Below are 22,346 nucleotides of genomic sequence, written 5' to 3' on the forward strand. Positions count from 1 at the left end.
TGGGTTACTTGGAAAACCTGCTGGCAGGCAGGTGATGCTCCTGAAGCAAGAAACCAGGAGAAGCCCTGGCCAGTTTTGCTCAGCGGTTAGAGCGTCGGCCTGCGGTCCAGAGAGACCCGGGTTCGGTTCCCGCTAAGGGCACGTACCTCGGTTGCAGTTTGTCCCCAGCTCTGGTTGGTCATGCGGGTGGCAGCCACTCGATGTGTCCCTTTCATGTCGATGTTTCTCTCTCTCTCGCTCTCTCTCTTCCTCTCTCTCCTTCCCACTCTACCTGAACAAAAAATGGAAAAATGTCCTCAGGTGAGGATTAAAAAAAAAAAAGAAACTAGGAGAAAGTGGCTGTCCCTGGGGAGAAGCCCGCCGTCCCAAGCAGCCTGCCAGGAATGTGCGGATGGCGTGGGAACCCTGTCCCCAGAGGTGCGAAGGCCCTTCCATTCGGCTCTTTAATAGCAACAGAGTCTGTCTAATAGTCCAGAGCACCCTCGCTCCCCGCGTGGGCCTCGACAGTCCCGAGCTGCATAAGCAACGCCGCGCCTCAGACTGTTGAATTCGGCCGCTCCGCACTGCTGTCGTCGGCACAGCGGTTCTCGGTGATTGTCCTCGGTCCTAACCAAACCTGGAGGGTGGCGGGAATGCTAATGCCTCCCCAGCAGTGTGTCCTTCGGACGCAGGCGACCGACCAATTCCCCCTTGTCAAGTGGTCCGGGCCACTCCAATCCATCACCCTTGTATGTTCCAGCGAGGCCTCCGGCCCACACCTGAGAGGTCCTTCCCCATTTCCTTACGCAGTCCAGTCTCCCAAGACCAAGTCCAATGCCCCGTAACTCAGCTTCTTCTTGCCTCCGCTGTTGGCATCACAGCCTTGCAGCTGCTGACTGGCACAGCCCAGTCACGGGCACCAGAGTCCAAGCCCTGGCTGTGCTGCCTCCAAACCCACGTGACTTCTGGGCCTCAGCTTCCCAATCTGTACAATGGGCAGAGTACTGCCGGTACCTTCCTCCTATGAGGATTGGCTGCACCAAGGCTCAGCCAGCGCCTGGCCTGTAATAAGCACTTCGTCATGACATTCCCAGTCGCCGTGTTGTGCTGTTGATCCTGCATTCACTTACTGTCCTGGCTCCCCTCCCTACCCCCCAGCCCCCCACCCCCGGGCCTGTGCAGCACCGCAGGCCCCAGAAAGACAGCTAAGGGACTGAAACTCTTCGTGTTTCGTGCAGCACCATTTAAAGTACTTTCTCTTGTGTTCACCCATTTTATTCCTCCCATGCGACCCTGAGGGACAGGCGGGGCAGCAGCATGCTTACGTCCACTTTTCAAATGACGAGACTACTCCGTGGCAGTTCACTGGGTCCTGGGCTTCTGCTCACCCTGACGCGTCAGCTCAGGATGTGTCCCTAACGGTGCAAGAGGCGATGGAAATGCCCACAGCAAGACAACAGGGGTGACTGTGGTTAAACTGGAAAAGTGTGGTCCAGTTTCTCTCCCCAACACTGGGTCCCCAGGATGACAAGTTACCAGGCAGGTGGCGGCGTGGGTGGGCTCTGGAGGTGAGTGGCCGGGAGGAGGCTAGAGGGAAGCCAGTCCAACGACAGAGAGACCATTTGGACCAGAACCCGCACTGGGCCGCCGGGGTTCGGGGATCCGAGCTGCAGGGAAGGCTTTGGAAGGACTCCTCTGGGAAGTGGAGGAGCTCCCCAGACACTGTTTCATGTCATCCCTGTGACCCCATGGCCAGCATTAGTACCATCTCCAATAAACAGAGGAGGAAACCAAGGCTCAGAAGGGCTGAACAGCCTGCCCAGGCCGCACAGTTCGTAGGCCCGGCAGGGGCTCCCCCGGGACCTGGCCCTCCCGCTTTCTCTTCACTGCGCCCCCTTCACAAAGTGGCACGACAAGCCCAGAAGCTGTCCCGCGGCCTGGCTCCAGCGCTGCCCACTGTTCAGAATGGGGTTTGTCCACAGAGGGGGCACTTGCACACCCAAGAGGTGGAAATGCCCCTCACCTAGTAATGGCTTCTCTCCTGGAACCCTTGTAATCACAGGACTGGTCTCTGCCTTCGGAACAGACTGGAAAGTTCCGAGCACTCACAGCCTCTCAAAAGCTCCAAGGGCACCCTGGCTGTCCATTCCAGATGGCCCAGAAATACTGGATGCGAATTTGCTATAAACACATCACATTGCTATGGTTACGTCTCCCTGGGCCGGTGACTATGACGTCACGTCCGCACGTCATCATGTAAAGGGTCCTTCCCATGCGTGCGTCTACCCATTCATCAAACACCTGCTGGGGTCTCCCATGGCCCGGCCACAGCGCTCAGTGCCCCCACACAGCGGGGTACAGACAGGGCCTCACCTTCCTGGAGCTCACCCACGGGCGTGGGGAGAGACGTCAACAGACGATCACCAACGATGTATAATCAGAACTGGGCCAAGGAGACAGCATGCTGTGCTTAAGAGAAAAAGGGGTTCCGGGTTGACCACTATGAGATGTGGCCACCAGGCTGAACCTCAGGGCCATGTTTGATCCTCACATCTGTCTCTGAGACAGGAGGATCAGGGGTTATTTATTCCTATTTTCCAGAAAACCCAGGCTCAGAGACGTTAAGTTGCTTACCCAAAGTCACACAGCTAATAATCACCAGAACTAGGGCTCAAATGTGGACTCCCTGGACCCCCAGCCTGAGGCCCTTTATACCTTCATTGCCTTACATATGCTACATAATTTTCCCTGCAAATCACTCAGCAGAGTGAAAACACAGAGTTGATGCAGAGTAGGGTGCCTCTAACTGATAAAACCTTCTTTTTCCATTGCGAAAGGGCTGGCCCATTCGGCAAGTGCATACCTCAGGATGTTCTCACGGACACGTGGCGAAGCCCTAGCAAGGAGCATCTGCAAAACTCACGTCCTGTCGATGCGCTTTTAGGAATGTCATCACACCCGGGCTTTAAAAGCCACCTACAGTGAAAACAAGACTCGGCAGAGGATGACGGGGGTGTGGGCGTGTTGCCGCTCCGCGCGGGCTGCTTGGTGTTTTCCCGCTCACAGGACAAGGTCAGGGAAGAATTTTCTGTGACTAATTAGGTTTTAACTTGCCAGAGAGAAAGTGGACATTGGCAGCCTATTGTAAAGAGTGAAACAAAGTTTGAACTAGAGTGAACTTAATTTCCTTTGCACTGAAAGGAAAGAAAGATTAATGAAATATCCCCAAATCCATCCTGTTAGTTTTTATTAAATCAGCAAATGAAATTTAACCTCCAGTTCTGTTATAACGTCCTTTCCTGTAGATTGGGTTTCAACGAGCCTAAGTGAAACAGACACCCTCCTTCTAGAACAACATCTTGATATGAAATTGCATTATTGCCGTCAATGTCGGGTCACCTGAGGAACGAGCCACTTGGAAAACAATTACGTCCACACAGCCGAATGGCACAGAGGTTCCCTCCCAGGTACGAGGGCCACAATGTCCTGAGGGTGGCACTTCTGCAATGCTGCTTCTCACCTCTCTGCTAAATGCTAATTAAAAAAAAAAAATCTGCTGAATTTTTCGGTGGCTGTAATACTTCCGTCTTCAGATGGGGTAAGGAAAGAGAGGGAAAGGGACGGCCAGCAGCCATCTGTCACGCACCTGCGTGTACCAGGCGCTGGCTCTTCTCCTAATGCTTCGAGATGACAGTAGTACTGATTATTAGGACAAGGAACTGAAGCCTTCGAAGGCGGAGCGAAGTGGCGAAGGTCACGGAGCTACGACTCCAGCTCATTTATCTGATCTGCCATCGATTCCCGGCTTTCTGGCGAGGAAGCATAGACGTCACTTGAGTCAAACACTGGACAACATGGACAAGCTAAGCATTGCTATGTCCCTGCGCTGATGACATCTGGGCAACCCTTGGCCCTTCATGACTTCTTGCACGTGACCTTCACGGTTTCTTCTGTGTGACCTTCACAACTTCTCGTGTGTGACCTTCACTAGAGAGGAGATGCTAATGCCATTCGACAGAGTTTCGGAGACAGGAAGTACTGGCCAGGGTGACGGAGAGTACGTGGTCAGCCTCTAGGTCCAGGGCAAGTCTCTTCATGGCAGGGCACCCAAGGGTGACACCAGCTATGTCTGTCCTGTGGGTACTGTGGTCAGGAGGGGACCAAACGTGTGGTTTGCAAGTGAGTCACACGGGAAGGCTGGTTTGCTTTTCAGACTTCTGCTGTTAGGGGACTGGAGGGGAAAGTAGCAACTCGAGGTGGTTGGGAGGTTTGGGGACTCTTTTCATTTCTTAGGACTGAGGGTGACTGTGGGGGCAGAGGGGACTGTTTCCCTTCCAGAGCTGCCCTCCCGCCGTGTGTCCACCCTCGGGGAGGGGGGGGGCTGGCGGCTGGAAGACAAAGGAGCCAAACTGACCGCTTGGCAAGCAGGTCCTGCCCCTGTCACGGGGGCCTCTCTCTGCGCCTTAGGAAACTTTGTGCCCACATTGTCTCCGAGGACGGGACACAGTGCAGCACAGAGCTCCTTCAGGTGACACACCAGCCGGGAGAGGGCTCCTCATCCCCCTTCCACCCGGATGGGGCTGTCCTGCCACTCACCGCCTGGCCGAGCCCTGACATCTGTGAGGCTTGGCTGTCTCGGCAGGGAAGTGGGGACTTGCATCGGTCCCTCCTCGCTGGGCTGCTCGTCGTCAGGGTTAAACCACAGGGAGAGTGCCAGGCACACCGTACATGCTCCGTATATGTGACTCTGAGACCAGCCTGCTCTCAAGACCTTTTCTTCCCTCCGAGCGTGAAAATTCACGCAAAACTGGCATAGCAACCTGAACACTCATACATTCCTGCCTCCAGAGACGGGCTCTCAGGGGGCGGTGATAGCCGTCGAACGTAAACTCTAACAGGACCCATCGCCACTCTGAGCTGCGTCACATGGCTGAAGCCATAGCCAAGGAGGCCCCTTTGCCAACGTTCCCCCAGCCCGGCCTCTGGAACTGATTACTCGGGGCCTCTCGAAGCACAGAGACAGAACGATGCCAGGGTGAATGGACAAGCTGGGACGACTCATGTTTCCAATCCAGCGCCCCTTCCCCTTCCACCCCGGAACAAAGTCTTCTCCCGTTGTTAGTAAACGTAATTTGACAATCGTCACAGGGAATCAGACCACGCAGCAAGGAAGCCTTTAAAAGATGTCAGAAGAAGTCAGAATCGGTAGAAATCTACCACGCTTCCCACCCCAGCCCTGAATTAGTATTTAAATCTTTTAGGAACGGGCTTCAGCGGCTGGGTTATTTAACTTGCTGGCAAGAATGCACTTAGGAGGGGTCCTTGTGTTGATTTTGGGTATTAGCTCCTCACCTCCTCACTGTAATCCCCAGCCTTCATCGGAGAGTTATTGGGAAGATACCAATCAATCAGCAACACTGGCTGTCACCCCTACCCCAACCCCCAAATCGGAGGGGAGAATCCCCTGGAAGGCAGATAATTAGCAGAGGTGCTGCTCTGTTCTCTGCAGACCACCAACAGTCCAAGTACTCTTAACACACACCCTCGCTTATCAGAAGGGCCGCTAAGCGGATCCCTCCCTCCCCTGCTCATTAACAGCTCCAGCTGGGGGCTTCTCCACACAATGCCTCTTTACAGCACAAGGATTTAGCGCAGATTAGGCCCGAGGTGCACACAAAACATCTGGGCACAGCTGGCTTGCAGGGGCAAACACCACACTCCTCAACTTCCCAGATCACACCAATGTGACCAGATCCCTGGGCCCCGTTCCTGCTGGGGACTGAGGGGAAGACATGCGTATTTGTTGATCACCTCCCGTGTGCCATGCCCTGGGCTGGGCAATCTACAGATTCCTTTTAATTAAATTCCACTGAAAGAGACCCCATCTCACATCTCCACCACCCCATTTCTGCTTGGGTGCCCCAGATTTCAGGGTGGCCCCGGGGGAGGCACTCGGGCCAGATCAGGGCAGGGGGTGTGCAGGTAGGTGTGGAATGTGCGTCGGGAGACACATTGGTCTCCCCTCTCCCTGTCCCTCCACCCAGCTCCCGCCTACTGATGGGGGCCCCTCAAGGCCAAAAGCAGCTGACAGGCACTCGCACTGGGACCTGGGGCTGCCCACCTGCTCTGACCCCAGGAATTCCAAGTCCTCCCCCCGTTTTGGGCTTTGTTACCAGCTCAGAGGGACCATTTGGAGAGAATTCTACTGCTGTTTGCTTTCTAGCTGCAAAGTAGGACGCCTCCAGCCACGGGGCTGGGAATCTGCTGTCTGATACCAAGGAGCTGGTCTGTTAGAAACCAACAGCGTGACTGAGAAAGCTGGAGGCCACAGCTGGGGTCACGAGGTCTCTGCCCAGGCCTGGCTGGGCGACGTGGCTGGGCGACCTCTCTGGTCACTGTCCCTCATCTGTAAGGCTGGAGAACACCCTGTCTCCTGGGATTTGGAGGACCTCAAGTATGGGCAGTGCCGGGCACGTCCCCAGCACCTGGGTGGAACTCAGGGAATGAGGTTCCTTTCATCTCCTGTGAGCTGAGGTCAGGGAACGTTCTAGAGAGATTTTAACCATGAAGGTACAGGGACGGTGGTGTTTTTGCTCTGATGGAGCCCTCATCCACCTTTCAAACAGCTTTCTGCCCTTGTGAGAAGTGACCAGGCCCAATGATACCCGCACACACTGGGCCCCAGCGAAGGGGGCCTCAAGCACTTTAATACTAAATCTTCCTGAGGAGCTGACTGTGAGCCTGGGGCCGCCTGAGACCACTGCCTGTGACCTCGGGGGGGCTCTGACCTCTGCTCTTCTGTTTCCCCAGGAGAAAGCTCTCGGCCGACTCACCCACTTCCAAAGGGCTTTGTGGAGACCCCACACACGCGGGGTGAATCCCGAGGGTGGCGCCCAGCCCGGCGCCCGAATAGGACAGGGGGTGGGTCCCGCAGAGGCGGAGTCCTACTGCTGTGCCCCGTGCCAGCCCTGCACATGCGAGGGCCAAGCGTCAGACATCGGCCGTGTGACGCCTGACCCTGCCGCGGAACCGCCCTGTGACCCCAGCCACGTTACCGGCCTCTGTGTTCTCAGGTCCCAGTGAGGGGACTGTCTTGTAGGTGGCCAGATTGTGTCCGGGAGACCCTTGGAGTGGTCCTCCCTGGACAAGCATTCTTGAGCTGGCTAAATGAATCTGTAGCTCCTGGTAGGGGTGGAGCTTCCTGCCAGACAGGTTTATCCTGAGTTTCATTCCTGGGCTTTCTGCTCAGGATGTGTTGCGAGAACGTACTCCTAATGCTAACGGGATTTCCCTGGAGGGCGGACCCCAGCATGGCTTCCAGGCCAGCCGCTGGGTGAGACGCGGCTCCGGGAGCCACCTGGGGCAGCTCGTCCCATCATACCTGCATGATTATGGGGTCAGCCTCCTTCTCCCACGGCGTGGGGTGCCCGGTGTCCCGGCCAGTGCTCAGACCGTACTCTGCGGGGTGGAGAGAGGCAGGTCTTGGCCGTCTGATGGCCCAGTTCTTATCCAGTGTAGGCTTTACTCATTGTGTATGACCCTGGGCCAGACCCTCGCCTCTCTGTTCCTCTTTTCTCACCTGGATGCTGGGGATAATGGTGCCTATTCCTTGGGTGGTTGGGAGGATTGAGTGTCAGGAAGTACCCAATGAGACATACCCTAAGAGAGTGGAAGAACGGGGTCCCTCATAAAAATTCCTCCTCTAACCTGCCACTAACTCATCTGGCTGTCCCGATATGCTCGGTAGAGCTGTTTGATCGTGGGCACAGCGGGGACCCATGCTGGCCAGTCATATCATTTATTTTTTCTTTCATTCATTGATTGGCTTTATTGAGCACCTACCGTGTACTCCGTCCAATGCCTGATCCTCAGGACAGAGAGATGGAGAAGCCTGACTCGTTGCTTTCAAGTGCTCATCAGGGAGAGGAGAGAGACGTGGAGCCATTATATGAGGGTTCGGGTGGTGATACGGGGGCCGGGGAGCCCGGGAAGGGGGCCCAGACGCCATGATCCCGAGGGACCTTTCTTCAAGAGGAACCATCTCTCAGTCCTATGTTTTGGGGTCTTGGCCTAAATTAATGCAGGGTCCTGACCACGTCACCCCTGCCACTTTTACGCAGAACAGCCCAAGGTCCCACAGGGGCCTCCTCCCATGAGCCCCAGCCACAGGCCCGCACGCCAGGTGACACTGTAACTCCCCAACGACGCCCACGCCGCTCTCAGCATTCCTAAGGCTGTCCTTCCCCGCTGCAATCACGGCAGCTTCAGGTAACGCTTGGTGGGAACCTGCAGGAGACCCCCAGCAGGGCCCTCAGCCTACAGGCCCCCGCAGGAGACCCCCAGCAGGGCCCTCAGCCTACAGGCCCCTGCAGGAGACCCCCAGCAGGGCCCTCAGCCTACAGGCCCCCGCAGGAGACCCCCAGCAGGGCCCTCAGCCTACAGGCCCCGAAGCAAGGCACTGGTGAGAGTAGGCAGCACCTCACGGTCCCCACGCCTTCCCCGACCCTGCCTTCCAGCTTTCCTGGAGTCTCCTCCCCCAGCACCACCCACACCTCCTCCCGCGTCTTTTTCACACGACAGTGAGGTTTCGCAGACGAGGGAGACCTGGAAGGACTGTGAAGGTTGGCGCCGACTTCTGGGCAACTCCCGGTGAGTCACCGGCCCGAAGGCTCCAGGCCTGTGCCAGGGAGGTGGCGGGCAGCCCCCAGAGGCGCATGCGATCCCTTCCCTTCCTCCTCTGCAGCAACAAAAAAATCAGGGAAAGGGGAATTATGTGGATAGATGCGGTATTTTATGAAACACAAGAAGAAAAATGCTCTAAACCCCATAATCATAAACACAGCATATGGAAAGAGGAAAGAGCAAGTTTTGAGTAAGAAGCGTCTTTTATCTCCTCCCACCCCGCCCCTTTCTGGTCAATATTGGATACATAATCAGAGAAATGCTGAAATTTCACCCAAGGCTTGCTTGAGTTGGAAGCTTGATTTTTTTTTTTTTTTTTGAAGAAATCTCCGACCATCCGTTCTATTAGAAGAAGGATTTTCTTTCTCAAATGCTTTCACCTGTCAAAAACCCTCTGTCCAGAAACTTAACAGATCACTCTCCTCTCTCATTCTGCAAAGCAGAGGGGAGGGAGACCACGTTGAGGGTCTGCAGTGAGCCGGGCACAGACACAGACATCTGGCATCTCTCGCCGGCCTCGGAGAGAGTTTGCCAAGGTAGTGGGCTACTCACAGGCTCAGAGAAGCCATGAGCCTGGCCTTGGGCACCAGCTGGGGCACAGCAGATTCTGTGCAACCCCAAAGCCCAGCGCACCCCCCTCCCTGCACAGTGCTTTCCTTTGAGTGGGTTCACTGTTAAATGCAGGGAAATTGGAGTAGAGAGATGTTTCCCCCCGTCAACCCAGGCTAATGTTCCCGGGCCCCTTCATGCTTCTATATTTGCTTTCCTTTCCTAAAAAGAGCCCTGTGAATAAGCTGCTCAGTCACTTTTTCCTATTTGATCCTTCCTTCCCCTCCTTCTTCCTCCATTCCTTTTTCCCTTCCTTTCCTCCCTGCATTTTTATTCTCTTGATCATTAATTTTTCTTATTTGCTAAAATCAGACCTATATCATTAACATGCACCCAGCTATCAGCTTGTGCTGAATTTGCACATATATGTATGTCCGTAGAATCACCTCTCTGTCCCCTCGTCCCTCCTCTTCCCTTCCCTGCCCAACAAACTCCCTAAAGGTCAGGACTGTCCTGACCTTTGACACCACAGGTTAGTTTCACTGGTTCTTGAACTTCAGTGTTGCATGCCTCAGTATTATATTCCTTTTTCCTTGCTGTACAGTACTCCACTAGACAGCTATATCACTAATAACTTATCCATTCTACTTTAGATGGACATTTGGTTGTTTCCTTTTTTTTTTTAGCTAATGTGTGTAATGTTTCTTTGAGCATTCTTGTAACTGTCTTAAGTCCCATCTGCTTTGGACTCCCAGGGTACACTCTAGCACACTTTCTACTTGCTCATACAAATACATGTGCACATACACCACACACATATAGTATTCTGCATTTCTTTTTTTTATATATTTTATTTTATTTATTTTTTTATCCTCACCCGAGGATATTTTTCCATTTTTTGTACAGATAGAGTGGGAGGGAGAGAGAGGAAGGAAGAGAGAGAGAGAAACATCGACGTGAAGGGACACATCGAGTGGCTGCCACCCGCACAACCAACCAGGGCCGGAGACAAACTGCAACCAAAGTACGTGCCCTTAGCGGGAACCGAACCCGGGTCTCTCCGGACCGCAGGCCGACGCTCTAACCGCTGAGCCAAACTGGCCAGGGCTCTTTTTTTTATTTAAAAAATATTATATAGCCCTGGCCAATTTGGCTCAGTGGTTAGAGTGTCAGCCTGCGAACAGAAGGGTCTCGTACCTGGGTTGCAGGCTTGATCCCTGGCTCTGGTTAGGGTGGTGTGGGAGGCAACCCACTGATGTGTCTTTCTCACATCAATGTTTCTCTCTCCCTCCCTCTCTTCCACTCTATCTAAAAATCAAAGAAAAAATACCCTCTGGAGAGGATTAACTAAATAAATTATTAAAAAACAGCCCAGCCGGTGTGGCTCAGTGGTTGAGCATAGACCCATGCATTAAGAGGTCGCCAGTTCAATTCCCAGTCAGGGCACATGCCCAGGTTGTGAGCCCGATCCCCGGGGGGGGGGGGGGGGAAGGGGGCATGCAGGAGGCGGCCAATCAATGTTCTCTCTCATCAATGAAAAAGAAAAAATAATAATAATAAATACTTTATAAACAAAAATGAGATCATTCTACTGGTCGCCAAGGGCTTTGAGGTCTAGGAGGCAGAACCCAGAACAAAAGCAAGATGCACCTATACAGCCCTGGCCGGTTTGGCTCAGCGGTTGGAGCGTCGGCCTGTGGTGCAGAGAGACCCAGGTTCGGTTCCCGCTAAGGGCACGCCCCTCGGTTGCAGTTTGTCCCTGGCCCTGGTTGGTTGTGCGGGTGGCGGCCATTCGATGTTTCCCTTTCACGTCGATGTTTCTCTCTCTCTCTCTCTCTCTTCCTCCCACTCTATCTGAATAAAAAATGGAAAAATATCCTCGGGTGAGGATAAAAAAAAAAAAGATGCACCTATCCAAGGCCTGGACGTGCGAGGCTTGTGCCACGGGCATGATGCCACGCGTGGACTGCAGTCCGTGTCTGTGCAAAGGGACAGCACGTGCCAGTTCCATGCTGGGCATTAGTGCACCCCATTCTAGGACATTGCTCGTGACTTGAATTTTTTTTTTTTGCTTAAACTTTGCATACCTTGGCCATTGTCCCAGACGTATGAATCTACTCATTCTGTTTAACAGCTCTATAATGTCCCACAATATGAATGTAAAATTATTTATTCAGCTAATGTTCTCTTTTGATGGAGGTGATTTCCGGGCTTTTCACCTTGACACAATTGCTGCAATAAAAATCTCTGAGCCTGGCCAGTGTGTCCCAGTGAATTAAGTGTCATCCCACGGACTAAGAGGTCGCGGTTCGATTCCCGGTCAGGGCACTGCCCAGGTTGTGGGCTCGATCCCCAGTAGGGGGCGTGTGGGAGGCAGCTGATCGATGTTTCTCACATCAATGTTTCTATCTCTCTCTTTCTTACTCTCTCTCTAAAAAATCAATGAAAACATATTTAAAAAAATAAATCAGTAAATAAAATTGTTTTTAAAAAAATCTCCACAACATGTCATTTAGTACTATTGCTTTTATTTTTTTGCAAAGCAAATTCCCAGAATTGGGATTTTTGAGCCAAAGGATATGTGCATTTTCAAACTTAATATATCCAAGCCAGACACGAAAGGACAGATGTTGTCTGACACCATTCCTGTGAGGCCCAGGGAACAGTCAAACGGATGGAGGCAGAGGGAGGACAGAGGTGCCGGGGGCAGAGGAAGGCCCCGCCCCCACCTCGCCGTCGGTGCACCTGGGAGGCAGGGTCTCCATCTCCTGAGGTGTCCAGCAGATTGCGCCTCAGGAGCTTCGTGACAACCTCCCTGGTCATGCTCCTGCCCTTGGCACCCCACTGCCCTCCCTGCGCTTCCTGGGATCACCTCTCAAATAACTGACACCGTCCTTGTCGCAGGGTTAGCCTGTAGGGGCCCAGCCCAGGACCACAGCTATCTGTTGACTGGCTGCTGTGGGCCCACACTGCGCTGGGTGCTGCGGTGGAGACAAAGGTGAGCTGGTGCGCAGCCAAGTGCAGAAACCTGGCTCCCCAGGTGAGGAAGCCCCCCCCCCAACACACACACACCATTTCAGACAATGAGTCCAGGCTGAGAAAGTCTAGAGAAGAGCACAGTCCCCAATACCACCACCGCTGGGCAGCCTGGAAGAGCCCTCTGCGGAATGGCAGATGTCAGGGCATGTAGGGGGAGCAGGAGAGCGGAGGGAGGGGACAGGCATACTTGTCAGGGGGACCGGCACACACAAAGGCCCTGTGCAGTTCAGGGATGCCTGGCTTCTGCCGCGAGTCTGGACTCGCCTCTGTGCTGCAGTAGCTGGAGGGGGTGGGGGGATCACTCCGATGCACGAAGCCCTGGTGCTCTGTAAATCAGAGCCCCTGCCGCGTCCCAGGGAGGACCCAGCGAGTCGGCGTGCGTGACCTGCTTTGCAGATGGTAATCATTTGGGTACGTGTTTCCTTAACAGTGTGGACATCTGTGCCTGGGGGCTGAACAGACGGCCATTCCCCACCTCCCCCAGCACACACTGCCCACAGCCACTTGCAGCCGTGGGATTCCTGAAATAGGAAGGATGGGGAAAGGGTGCCACGTCCGGTGGTCTGGGTGCTGTAATTAATAGCACGATGTGCTTTTGATGCCCTTATCAATGCGATCAGGGTGCTTCCTAACAGGAGGATTTCCTACCGGTGTCATCCTCCTCGTTTTTATTAGCTGCCTGCAGGGTTTCTCGCACTGTGCCAGGGCTGCCAGAGGCATGGGGATGCACCATGAGTCATTTCACCTCCTCGGAGCCTCAGTCTTCTCATCTGTGAAGTGGGGAGAACACGCTAACCTCATACAGCTGTTCAAACAATTCATCGAGCTGAGGTGTGAAAGAACCCATCGGGCCCTTGCCTGGGAGCCTAGAAATGTGGTTCAGAGGAACCCACTTTGTGCTCACCCCCCCGGCACAGGAAACAGGAAATGCACTCAACAACCACTGTGGTACCCAAATTGTGGGGATACACCACATTCTACTCTCGAGTCATCAGTTAGTGGCCATCTGTGTTGTTTCCAGACCTGGGCTGCTATGGAGAATGCTGCTCTGAGCATTTATAGGTGTCTTGGGTGGGCGCACATACACATGCCTGTTGAGTGAAACGGGGCAGAAATGTTGGGACATGAGGCACGCACCTGCGGGACGTCAGGAGGTGCAGCCCCACAGGCTGCTAGAGCCCATGGCTCCAGTTCCCACTGCTCCCGGCGTGTCTGAGGGTTCTCGTAGCTCTCCGTCGTGGCCAGCACTTGGCGTTGTGGGTCTTAAATCTGAGCCTTTCTGGTGGGGGTGGCAGGATTGCACTGGAGCTTTATTTTGTGTCTCTCTGATAACTGATTTAGGAAAGTCACTGTTCAAATCGCTGGCCTGCTGCCCTATTGGATTGTCTGTCATTTTCTTATTGATTTGCAAGACTTCTTTATATATTCTGGCTACTAATCCAGTGTCAGTTATATGCACCACCAGTATCTTCTCCCTCTCTGTGAGGGTATCTCAGAGAGATGACTGTGACGTGCCCAGGACACACAGCTGGTAAGCACGGTCACCTTTGCCAAGGGCGGATGGGAAGTGCCCCCCAGGTCTGTCTGTGTGCTACACTGCCACCCCCAACCTGCAGGTTTAACATGTCTGTGGACACACACAGGGCACTGCATCAGGGATCATAGACTACAGCGGTACAATTCATTGTCTATTGCTAATTAGAAATAGTGTGTTCGGATAAGGCGGAAGCCCAGAATTTCTGTATCATTACCAAAAAGCCTCGATGATTAAAATATGCCCTCTGTAGAAACCCTGAGAAAATTACCTACGATTGACTATGTTCTGAACACAGATGATGCTCTGATAAGATCCTAAGGCACTGGTCCTCCAAGCGTGGTCCCTGGACCAGCAGCATCCCCCAGGAACTCGTTAGAAACGCACGTTCTCGGGTCCCTCCTCAGGTCTTCGGAATCAGAAACCCAGGTGGGACCCAGCCATCTGTGCTCTCACCAACCTCCACGTGGTTCTGACACATGGTGAACGTCTGGAAACCACAGTGCGAATCGATCTGACATTTATCAGAAGGCGAAGGGCCGCCTGCACCCAGGGATCCAGCTTTGTGGCCCACAATTATGGCATATTTTCCAGGCTTTGCAGATATTATCTCATTAAATCCTCAAGACAACAAAGTGTGATATCATCACTTCCATGTTGCCAATGAGGGAGCTGGGGCCCAGAAAGGTTGAGTGACTTACCCAAGGCCACACAGCACACAGGTTGGAGGAGCCAGGGTTGCAGCCCATGTCTTCCTGACTCTAAGGTCCATGACTGTCCCACACGCGGCTCCTGAAGTCACGTGGGTGTAGCATCCAAGTCCTGACGTGGTCATCCCCAGGGAGAGTCCCTTTGGGGGCCTCACCCTCCTCGTCCACATACCCTGGATTGAGAATTAGAGGCTCAGCAAGCATTCACTTTTAGAATGCTGGAGCTAGGAGACCCCCCAGCATCTAAATAAACCAATCCGAGCATTTATTAGACCCACCACGTGCTGGGCACTCCTCCGCACACCATGGGGGCCCGCAGACACCTCCGTCCTGGTCCCTGGCCTAAAGCGACTCACAAGGCACTTGGACAAGGCAAGCTGATTAGAGCTTAGGAAGCCACCACGGGGAAGAGAAGAGCGCGAGGCATTTGTCCCACGTGGAAAGCCCAGATGTGGCTTCTTGCAGGAGCTGAGCTGGCCAGCCACTGAGGGATGGGCAGGCAGGACCTCAGGAGGGCAGGACATGAGGCAGAGCAGGAAGAGAGGTCAGGGTGCAAGGACGGGGTGGGAGACTGTGTGTGGAGCACCTCGGCGGTGATGGGGGTGGAAAGAGAGGCCATGTGGACTGAAGCGGAGGGAGACAGCCGGGCAAGTGGTCCAGATGAAACGGGCCAGGTTTGGATGTCACTCTGCTGAGGTCAGGGAGCTCCTGAAGCGGCACATCTGGGGACAGGGAGATCAGCTAGGAATGTTCTTCTCCATCCCCTCTCGCCCAACCCGTCCCTGGAGCAGACAGGATGGTGTAGCGGCAGAGACGGGACGAGGTCAGAGCAGTCAACAGCAGAAGTCAATTCGCAATGTTTCCCCGCCAGAACGGCGTGGGCATTGCCCCACCAGAGTGGATGTCAGCTGCTGTGCACAACCCCCAGAACGCAGATGTACTGGTACAAACACACTGGTCACCAGCTGGGATTTACCCTGCAGGCTGGCACTGGGTTTGACCGCCAAAATGGTTCCCTGATGCAATTTATCTAGAAGAGTCTAACTGCCTTAAAATGTTTTCACTCTGTTCCAGGTGGACAATGTGCACTTTGTGACAGCTGGTAGGGGACCCCCTGATGAGTACTGCCTGAGAAGGTGCCCAAAGTCTGAGGCAGGGGGTGCACCTGGCCACACCTGCTATAGCATCACCTTAAGGAGCTGGGAGCAAACCAGAGCGGGGGTCCCCCGACGACAAATATAGAACATGCCGGGTGACCAGTCTTTGTTAGTGTTTGAGAATCTATCAAAGGTTTTTAATTAAAGTTAAGAGGATCTTTGGGAAGCTTGTGGCTTTTCAGTCTGTGCGACTGTAAGATTAGTCCTGGCTGATTGACGGGCGGTGGGTGGTGGGGATGAGGCCTCCTTCAGGAGATTGCCTTTGAGAACCCAACACGTTGACTTTCACAGAACTCGGTTTCCAAGAGGATGCTGAACACCTAGCAGGTGTAATCTTTGCTGTTTACTTTGATGTGAAAACCCAGAGTTACCAATTGCAATTTTTTACTTTATCTCCTAGAATCCAGGTGTTCTACCCTCCACTCCAGGAGTCTTTTCATGACCCCCAAAGGCTTTCTCTTACATATTTTTAAAGAAAATGGCCAATGGTCCCTGGAACGGCTGACCTTCTAACATTGGCTAACGTTGCTGTTCTAAGTCTGTCCTTCCTTCCTGGCTCCAGGTCTGCAGTTCTGTCAGGTTGGCCCGGCAGCAGTGCCTGCCTTGACAGGTCAGGGCCAGCTTTCGAAATTCTACGTAGAGAAATGAATAAGTTGGAATTCAGAAAATGGAATCCGTAACGGTTGAGAGAGGACAGCTCATCACATTTCCCAAAGAAGCCTCTGTTTCAGCAAAGCCTTTCACTTGCTTTCGCAGCCTCCTCGGCTGCATGAAGGGTGTGGTCAGCCCAGGCTTTGCACCTGCCATGTGTCCAGCACTGGGCAAGGCACCACGAGCAGCAACATGATGATGACACGATATGAAACCAGCTATGACAGCAACGAGGCCACGGGAGAGCAGGGCACAGAACAGTTAACCACCTGCTTCTTTGAATACCCTGATTCTCCGGTCAACCTCCTCCTCTGCATTCTACAAGCCCTGTGAGCCTATCCTGTAGACTTCACCATTACTGCTGGGCCTGAGAATTGGTGGGTGGAGGCATCTCCAGGGCACTGCTCAACATGTCTCCTCTGGTCTCCTGGTCCTTAGCTTGGTGACCGGACACAACAGGTGCTCAATACGTGTCTGATGAATCAATAAACCAATTCACGATGGGATGACGAGGATGGACGGAGGAGCCAGACTCTAAGACCTCTGCCAGTTGGGTCTCAGAGGAGACTATTATAGCATGAGCCAGCTGGAAAACAGAATTCAATTCCTTCAAGATCCAAACTGCATGGAACACGTTCAGCCACCGAGTGTTCCACGGTTGGAAAGATCAGTGTCAGGTGGAGGAGCAACGGTGACGATCAGTTTCAGTGTGGCCTGCGACAGAACGGCAGGATGAAGGATCACTCATAAGATGATTGAGGGGTAGGCTGATTCGACCAGGAGTTTGTTGGAAGAGCCGGGGATTTCTTCGCCCACTGAAGGATGCAGGCTAAACACATCGGGGTTCAGCTGCAATTGAAGGTGGCATCTGAAACCCCACTTGGGTTTTGCTTTTACGCTGAGGTTTGAGCACTGTGAACTCGTGCTCGTCTGTTTCCAATGCTCCCAGGGCGAGCGGATGCCACACTCTCCCCGAACCGCAGAGCACTCAGGCTGGGCGGTTCTTGAGCAGGGTGACCAACCATCCCGGTTTGCCCAGGACTATCCTGGCTTTAGCTCTGAGAGTCCTGTGTCCCAAGCACTCTCTCAGTCCTGGGCAGACAGGGACAGTCCCCCGAGGCTTTAGAGATCATTAGGGGACCTAGAGAGACTCAGGTGCAGGCTCTCAAATGTCCACCTCTTGGCAATGTGACCTCAGGGGAGGTGCTTCTCCCTGTGAACTTCGGTTTTCCTCATCTCTAAGCAGGGAGATGAAGAGTCTTTTTCCAGTCTGGCCGGCGTGGCTCAGTGGTTGAGCCTCAATCCATGCACCAAGAGGTTGCCGGTTCGATTCCCGGTCAGGGCACATGCCCAGGTTGTGGGCCCCATTGATGTTTCTATCTTTCGCTCCATCTCCCTTCCCCTCTCTAAAACCAATAGAGGAAAAAAAAAAGTCTTGTTCCAAGGCGGTGTGAGGATTTGATGTAATACACGGATGGCACTTAGCACCGTGGTAAATTACAGTGGTTATTGCTACATGCCAAACGCCTCATTATATAGATGAAACCTAGGAGTGCAGAGTGGGAAAGCCTGACTCCGAATCCAGTGCTCGCCCTAAGCCAGACCAGCAGAGGTGTGGGCCCCTGACAGGCGATCTCTGCAGCCACTCTGAGCACACGCATTCCCTGGTGCCACTCTGAGCACACGCATTCCCTGCTGCCACTCTGAGCACACGCATTCCCTGGCGCCACTCTGAGCACACGCATTCCCTGGCGCCACTCTGAGCACACGCATTCCCTGGCGCCACTCTGAGCACACCCATTCCCTGGCGCCACTCTGAGCACACGCATTCCCTGGCGCCACTCTGAGCACACGCATTCCCTGGCGCCACTCTGAGCACACCCATTCCCTGGCGCCACTCTGAGCACACCCGTTCCCTGGCGCCACTCTGAGCACACCCATTCCCTGGTGCCACTCTGAGCACACGCATTCCCTGGTGGTCACTCTGAGCACACGCATTCCCTGGCGGTCACTCTGAGCACACACATTCCCTGGCGCCACTCTGAGCACACACATTCCCTGGCGCCACTCTGAGCACACCCATTCCCTGGCGGCCACTCTGAGCACACCCATTCCCTGGCGCCACTCTGAGCACACCCATTCCCTGGCGCCACTCTGAGCACACCCATTCCCTGGCGCCACTCTGAGCACACCCATTCCCTGGCGCCACTCTGAGCACACCCATTCCCTGGCGCCACTCTGAGCACACCCATTCCCTGGTGCCACTCTGAGCACACCCATTCCCTGGCGCCACTCTGAGCACACCCATTCCCTGGTGCCACTCTGAGCACACCCATTCCCTGGTGCCACTCTGAGCACACGCATTCCCTGGTGCCACTCGGAGCACACGCATTCCCTGGCGGCCACTCTGAGCACACGCATTCCCTGGCGGCCACTCTGAGCACACGCATCACTCTGAGCACACGCATCACTCTGAGCACACCCATTCCCTGGCGGCCACTCTGAGCACACGCATCACTCTGAGCACACGCATCACTCTGAGCACACGCATCACTCTGAGCACACACATTCCCTGGCAGCCACTCTGCGCACATGCATTCCCTGGTAGCCACTCTGAGCACACACATTCCCTGGTGCCACTCTGAGCACACGCATTCCCTGGCGGCCACTCTGAGCACACGCATTCTCTGGCGGCCACTCTGAGCACACACATTCCCTGGCGGCCACTCTGAGCACACACATTTCATGCGGCAGTGGGAGCTCTCCGGTCACAGGCAACAGACACTGTCTGGCTGACCAAGTGGAGGGAGTTTCTGGGCAGGATGTGGGTCCGAGACCGCCCAGAAAGCCCAGCCGGGGCGCCAGCTGAGGACAGACTGCTCAGACCGGTCAGGCTGCCCCTGGGAATTAGTGTGTTCCAAACAGGTTTCCACCTTTGAGCCCACCCAAGGTCCAGGCCCAGGAGACAGAGCCCAGCTTCTAGGGGTGGGCAGGGACAGAGGGCAGGACAGAGGACTCCCTGGAAGTCAGCTGTTTCCACAGCGGAGTGCACGTACCGGGGTCCCATCTGCCGTCAAGACCACATTCCAAGGGGGTGTCCCCCAAGCAAGTCAAGGTCTACTGGGAAGGAGAAATGGGAGACCCCAAACTACAATGTTCCCTCCAGCCATGAGCTCGGGGAAGGGTGTTCTACTTCCCAGTCTAGAATGGCCTTCCCATCGGCCTGCCTCTCCCTTCTCCCCAGTAGAACCTGGCCCGACTCAGCCCCGTCTCCAGAAGGGACTGCCCGAGGGAGACACCGTGTTCCTGTCACGTGCGTTCATGCCGAACACCCCTTCGTCACCGCCTTCTCTCTCTCCAGTGTGACACTTTCTCCCAGAGGCCCCTTGCTCTTCCCGCCTTATGGGGCTTCCTCAAACAAGACCCCTGGGGAGGGAACCCACTCTTTGGCTAAGATTAAAATCGCAGCCGGCTGCAACCTTGGAGTCCGCGTGAAACCCAAGTCGAGCGTCGTCCTCGGAGCACAGTGGTCGCGGCGACAGGAAAGCCCAGCGAGGAAACGGTAGTCAGCAGCTCAGAGCCCTCGCCGTGACCCGGGCAGGAGCTTGCTCGCCCGCAAACGGGTCTCTCTCCGCTTCCACTTCTCCGGGGCTCAGAGTAATCACTGGCTGAAAACCTGCAAGACCCCACGCTGTTATGAAGTCCAGGCTGTCTTCAAGGCTTTTGGTGTGTTTTTTCCCCCCTCTCCAATTTAACTTTCTGGGCGCCTCTGGAGTCTGGTATTAATAATAAATATTATTGCCGTGCATCCTTATTTTCCCCTTAATTTAATTAGAGAAAATGTAATAGCCCTTATGAAAACAATATATGAGTTTTCAAACCTAATTAACATGAGACGAAGTGCGCAGGTCACTAAAATTGTTGTTTTCTCTGGAAAGCTTCCATGCAAATAGATAAAAACAAAACTGCATTTAATTCCCCGGTCCGGGCTGACAGGCAAATCAGAGATGACGGGCTCTCGCCCGAGGGCTCTGTCTGCCTGTAATAAATACTTTCCTTTTGTCACAATTCAAGGGAGAGCAAGAGCGATAGGCGAACCCTATCAAATATTCTGAGGGGAGTCAAGTCAGCCGTGACCAGGGTTCAGCCTTCGACCCTTCACGATCCTTAAGCCGAAAAGCAGCCCAGATGTAAGGGCGCCCTGCGTGGAGATTGTGTTCTGCGTGCGGTCCCCTCCTTTGTCCCCTGCCAGGCTGGCCTGTGCTGGGCACTGGGCATCCCTCGTCCTCCCCAGTGGCCTCCCTGGGTGCTGAGGTCTGGACCATCACCAGGCAGAGCGAGCAGAGCCCCACCCTCCAAAGCCTGATTCTTGGGGTTTTCTCCAAAGCCAAGCAGGAGGCACTGTGGTTATTCACTTGGTAGGTGAGACTGCACCCCTAAGTGCTCGGCCTGCGCTCCACCCGGAATCTCTCCAGGGCGTGTCTCTCCTTCCTTCCTCCTTCCTTTGTCTGCAGCCCCTCATGTGCCAGGAGCTCACCCCACTTTCTTCTCCTTGGGTTGAATCCAGGCTCCCCCATTTGGAGACCTGGGTGAGTCTCCCACCTCCGTGAGGCTGTTCTGGGAAATGGATGGAGGAAGAGTCTCTGCCCCCTAGTGTTGGGGGAGGCTTCAAGTGCCTACTGTGTGCTTAGCACATAGTAGGTGTTTTATCAATGTCACTTCCATTTTTCTTCTCTGGCGCTGACAACTTGGGTCATTGATCCAGTCTGAACATGGAGAGGGACCAGATGCCCACCCGCCTCTCCTTTCCGCAGCTCACGGAGCAGCAGCTCCCAGCAGCCCCTTCCCTCAAAGGCTGCGGGGTCCTGCTTCTGGGAAGTAGCTGGATCTTTGCATCCTGGCAGCATCCACGTCAGAGAGCTGGAGGTCCAGAGCGAGGACAGGGGCATGGGAAGTAGGTCCCACCCTGGGGACAGACGCTTCGGGACTCAGGGAAGGACCAGACTTCCCAGCGCGCGCGCGCGCACGCACACGCACACGCACACACCTGGAACATCAGACCAACACAGAAGGCCGGTGGACCCCAGCCCCCAAGGCCTGGGCAACTCAACAGGATTGGGGCGATCTTCAAAACACCAACTTGCAGTGGCCAAGAGGACCTCTGTCCCAAGCCCGCCTGTTCCAAACACATGCTCCCTCCATTCCGCAAGTGACGGGCCATCGACTGGTCAGACCAAATCAGAAAAGAGCTTCGTTCGCAGTCAAACATGATAATGTTGTCACGGTGGTTATTATGTATGTGTACTTAATATTACTCTGGTATTATTGTGAATCAAAGCAGGCTTCTAAATGGACGCATCACAAATGCTTCCACACACAGCGCAGGCACCAGGTGAGTCCGGTCGCTGATTCCAGTGTTCACTAATTTGCACGGGTATGTGGTCTCTGGGGGCAAGTTGACGCTTCCTTTAACTGAATTGGGTGTGCGCTTGTACGTGTGTGTGGTTGTGTGTGTGTGTGTGTGTGTGTGTGTGTGTGTAGTCCAGAGAAAACAACACTCATGAGCTAAAGAAAAGACACCCATGAACTGATTTTTAATAAACATGGAGAATTAACACACATGTTTATCTTCTCCCTCTCTAACACCTTCTAAAGTGACAATAAAGAAATAATGAAGGTATGAGCCCCCCCCCACACAAAGCCACACAAGAGAATTGGGGGGTCGGCAGGCTTCAGAAGACAGATGCTCACAGTGACTTGTTGGCTGGACAATCGTAACTGACGTAGCAGAGGAGTGCCCGCCGGGGTTGGGGTACAGGGGTGGCCAGGTTCAAATTTCAAGCTGATTCAGGAACCAGACCCTGAAGACTCGGGAGCTGCAGACTGCAGACACCTCAAAGGGTTGGGAGCAAGGTGTGTCTTAAAATAAGAACATGGGTCCAGAGACCCTGTAAATAGAGCGGTTAGAACCTCAGCTTCCCTTCCCGATCATGCTCCACCATGTGGCACCCACCCCCCACGCTAGCAGCAGGTAAAGGCTAATCT

This window comes from Molossus molossus, unplaced genomic scaffold (genome assembly GCF_014108415.1).
Source record: "Molossus molossus isolate mMolMol1 unplaced genomic scaffold, mMolMol1.p scaffold_m16_p_1, whole genome shotgun sequence".
NCBI classification, from domain to species: Eukaryota; Metazoa; Chordata; class Mammalia; order Chiroptera; family Molossidae; genus Molossus; species Molossus molossus.